Here is a 5,215-nt window from a genome sequence, read left to right on the forward strand (position 1 = left end):
AATAGGGCACCAGTTGTCAGTGTGCGCTCAGCTGATCAAAAATGATAAGATTCACTCTCACCTTGTACTCTCCGAGTGTGTGTATGATTACCCTAATTTATGTGCCCCATGTAATGTTTAATCAACTTAGCTAACAATGACCTTATTTCACACTATACTAAATTTGTAGTAGCTTCATACACCCTAGAGGTAGTCCTTTCTCTCGGTAGGTCATCAAATGTACACTTGTAATGCCCAAAATTCGACTACTCAAGAGTGGTTTTCACACTTCTAAGGTGATACCTCTTTCTACCATCTTTTTACAAAGTATTTACAAAGAGCCGGTAGGTTATGCCACAAGGAATTCAACTTTCCATTTTTTTTATTTTTTTAAACAAGGAACAATCATGGTCATTGAGCTATAGGTTTCTCCTAAGTACAAGTGGCTCTACAATTAAGGTAAGATGAGAGAAATAAGAGGTTTCCGAGATAAGAGTGAAGCTAACAATTAAGCTCAATAAAAATACACTAACACACTAGTGTCCCCTTACACTTAAAATTCAACAAAATAAAATCATAGATCATCCTAAGTCATGCCTCATCACAATGAATACAATAGTAAAACCTTCCCCCAGACTTAAACCATACATTGTCCTCAATATACAAATGCATGCATGAAGAAATGAATCAAGGACAATTAAAATTGAGGAGAAGTTCTAGGGGCTAGCCTGAACACGGGGAGTGATGTGGCCAGTCTCAACATCTAGGTTCCTTGTTTCCCTATGGCTCAAATCCTACAAGCAAAAGGAGCACAAGTGAAGCTCAAGAAACAGAAAATAAGAAATAAAAGAAAAACACTAGTAAAATAAAGACTGGTGATGCTCAAGAATCAATGATATAGCTCTTAACCTCGCTATGACAAGCTGCATTAAAACAATAGAAATTAATCCATAAATGCAAGAAATCAGGGTACACATGATCATGCCGAGGGTGTGCCTCTCCTCCTAAAAATCTCAGGAAAATTTCCCAAGAACTCAAAAGGGGAAGACACGATCGTGTAAAGAGCAAGAGAACCATGCAACCCTTCCTGGCACTATCCTGTCTGACCCGCGTCACTCCTGTAATGCATCAGAACCCTAATTTCTGAATTTTACAAAACTTCCATAACCAAGGCATGTAACCTCAACAATTTACAAAACAAATATGCAATGAATAGAAGCAAAAACACGAAGGATAAAACCCTAAATTAAGTAAGAGCAGCACCAAATTATTCAAGAACTCAAAACAAGCAACTACATAAACTACAAAAACGAAAGGGGCAAAAACAACCAAAGCTTGGGTTGCCTCTGAAGAAGTGCTTGTTTAACGTTACTAGCTTGACATACCTTATCACTTACCTTAGGGAAGCTAGAAGAGAGTGTGCTCCTTCCGGCTACAAGTTGCTTAGCTACTTCCATTAAAGCACATACTTACTTATCATGGAGGGATATATGTTAGAGGCTACAACCAACATGATTTAGGTCTCCAAGGGAACAATTTGGGTTGGAAATTATCCAGGATCAGTACATGCACACGTGGGTCATTGTATGGCTCCTTTTTCTTACCCACAAATTTTGGAATTCCCAACATTTTCTTCATGCCAAAGATGAGTTCGTTAAGTATACAAGAAGCTTTTTGTTTCAATGTCTTGGAGTTTGCATCTTCATCTAATCTTTCGGTTTGAAAATAAAAATGTTCCCTCTGGCCATAGTTCATAAAGTTGATTCCAACGAATGAGAATTGTGTAAGCTTGCCGGTGAATGCCTTGAGAATAACCTTGTCAAACTACAAAATATGAAACAAGGCTAAAGGGATTGTCTTCATATTTCTCATTCGTCCACAATCAACCTCCTTATGCCTTATCACTTGAGCTCTCTTTAATGATAAATGTTTCATCAATTGAAAGTTAGGCCTCCAAGGGAACAACCAGGGGCACGAGTTGTTCAATTTCTTAGAGGAAAGGTGTAAAGAATTCTTCAACCTCTTTGCAAGACTTAAATTAATTCCTTGAAGCGCTCTCTTCCTATAAACCCGTTCATCCGTGTTAATAGAGGCAACTTGTTCAAAGTTAATTAAGTATGTTTCTTCAACCTCTTCAATTTTTTTCTTCTCCCAATGCTCCCGTACACCAATTGGTGGTGGTTTTTGCTCTTCACAAAATGTGACCCACTCTTCACTCTCTTTATCCTTAGTAGATCTCTCCTTTGCAAGGGCTTGTTCTTTGACCTATGGGACTTCAATCTAATGAGAATCATATGGCACATGATGTGCCTCTACTAATTTCTGGATGTAAGCTTGATTACTCTCATCCCTTCCAGGTCACAAGATTTTACTCCACCTGTGGGACTTTAGTCTTATAATGTTTCCTCCAACTCATTTGATCTTAATTAATTACAGTCTCATGAGATCCATATGGCTCATGAAGGGCCTTTACTAATTTCTGTATATAAACTTTGTGGCTCTCATATCCTTCCATGTCAGAAGTCTCATCCGGAATCAAAGCTTCATCTTGATTCAAATTATTCTCATGTCTCAAATATCTCCAGCTGCCCATGGTTGAATTTATCTCGGATGGGATTGAAAACTCTGTAGTTGTGAGTGGAGGTTCTTCTTAAAAATGGCGGAGTTTTTAGAAAAATGTCAAAAACCAATATTGATCTTCTAATTCCATCGATGATAGCCTTCTCCTTCACTAGTTGTGCCATGCTTTTTGAGGAGGCGGCTCATAGAATGCGAGTAGTTTCACGGAATTTTTTTGAAACCAATCTAGATCTTCCAAGGTTTGCACGCTAATTCGTCCCATAGCTTGACCTTCCCTGAAATAACCGATGAATAAAAATTAGGTAACCAAATAAAAAAACAAAAAAAAATGAAATATATATACTGTAAAAAGATAAAATGGCTAGACCACTAGATTCCTAATATTCCTAAGAGTTACCAATCCCCACCAACCATGCACAAAAACTTGATGAGCTCTCTGCAAGTGCACGGGTCGCACACAAGTAATACAATGGTACTCCATGAGGGGTAAGGTTGTCGAACCACAGGGACTGGATTGAAAGTACAAATTGATCTTCTAATGTCTAACCAATCAATGATGGTTGGTAAAAAGGGTTACAACTATATCCTAAAAGGGGCGAAAGATGACAGGTAAGGGCGGGATAGAACTAGGTGAGATACACGAGATAGAGCAAGTGCCCCGGACTAATCCCATAGAGAAACATGCAATGGACTTGCTCTTAATACCTATCGTGTACATCCTAAGGTTCTTGTGTGTGCTTTAGAGCAATGTTGCATCTATGGTTCTCAAAAACTCTAAATTTTGCTATGGTAACTATGGGTTTCATACACATTGAGTTTTGCAAATCATAGAAGGTAACTACAACTATGGTAATCCACACACCAAGTTTTACCCAAGCAACTATGCAAATCAAACACATCAAGTCATACAAACACATAATTAAACACAAAAAACCAATAGACCCCCGTAGACATATTAAAAGTAAGTAAATCAACAAAGACCATAAACATCCAATTTCATAGATCCGGAGAACTAGAGAGTGGCTAGCCTTTTATAGTTTTACAAATCCATAAAAGACTAAGAAAACAAAAGGTAATAAAGCCATTAATGAATCCCTCTTTGCTTCTCTACCACTCCGACAATGCTTCAATGAAGTTCCGCCAGTTTAGCTCCACTCCACTCGCGATCTTACAAAGTAGCTCTACTCCGGCCCTAGAAAAATGAAGGGAAAAAGCTTGGCAGCCACCGCTAAGAAGAAGGAAGAAAGGAAGAAGAGAATATGCCCTAGATCTGACTTAAAAAGTAGTTTTTGGGCATGACACGCCGTGGGCATGGTCGTGCCACTCCCCTAATTATCACTGGAATGTCTAAAAAATTGAATCATAGAATTTCAGCACGACCAAGCCCCTGCATCACCTCCTAGCACGATCGTGCTAGTTGCATACAAACAGTGCGGCTTCTCGAATCTTGAGCTACAATAATTTTGCTACAGTGAATGCTACAGTATTGAGCTACAAAAAAATAACCTAGAATAATCAGGGAGATGCGCACGGTCGTGCGAAGACCATGTCTAGCCTGAGTGTACTGTAATTTCACATCTTTTCGCACTGCAATTGCACTGAATCCTGCTCTTTTTTCACATGATCCTATTTTTGAGCACAAACACACAATAATACCCATAGTAGCACCAAATCACAATAAATAAACGCTTAAAGACAAGATAAATACAAGAAAAGGGTATAAAAATATACATATAAAATGCACTCATCCTATGTTATCTTTTCACAAAGTCTTCTATTTTCTAATCAAAACCCTACTCCTATGTTGTTTTGGAATGTCTACTATTTTTCAATCAAAACACTAATCTTATGTTTTATTTTTGGAATGTCTCCCAATATTTGCTTTTCAATCAAAATCCTAATCCTAAGTTTTCTTTTCAGAATGTCTTCTAGTTTTGAATCAAACCCTAATCCTATGTCTTCTTTTCGAAATGCCTCCTATTTTTGATTTTCTAATCAAACTCAATTGCTATGATTTCTTTAAGAAATGTCTCCTATTTATTCTTTTTGAATCAAGACGCTAATCCTGTGTTTTCTTTTTGCAATGCCTCCTATGATTTTGTTTTGAATAAAAACCCTAATCCAAAGTCTTCCTTTCGCAATGCATCCAATTTTTCTATGACACAATAATCCTATGTTTTCTTTTCGAAATATCATCTATATTTGAATGAAAACCATAACCCTATGTTTTCTTTTTGGACTATCACCTAATTTTGAATCAAAGCCCTAATCCTATTTTTCTTTTCAGAACGTCTACTATTTTTTGCATTTGAATCAAAACCCTAATCCTATGTTTTATTTTTGGAATGTTCTAATTTTGTATCAAAACCCTAATCCTAAGTTTCTTTTCAGAATGACTCCTATTTTTCAATCAAAACCCAAATCCAATGTTTTTTTTTCGGAATATCTCCAATTTATAAGTTTTCAATGAAAACCCTAATCCTATTGTTTGTTTTCATAATGTCTCTTATTTTTTTATCATAACCCAAATCCTATGTTTTCTTTTTTTAGGGTCACCTTTTTTTTTCGGTTTTTCATCAAAACATTAAGCTGATGTTTTCTTTCAGCAATGCCTCCTATTTTTTAATCAAAACATTAATCATATGTTCCCATCTAG

This window comes from Dioscorea cayenensis, unplaced genomic scaffold (genome assembly GCF_009730915.1).
Source record: "Dioscorea cayenensis subsp. rotundata cultivar TDr96_F1 unplaced genomic scaffold, TDr96_F1_v2_PseudoChromosome.rev07_lg8_w22 25.fasta BLBR01002095.1, whole genome shotgun sequence".
In the NCBI taxonomy this organism is placed as follows: Eukaryota; Viridiplantae; Streptophyta; class Magnoliopsida; order Dioscoreales; family Dioscoreaceae; genus Dioscorea; species Dioscorea cayenensis.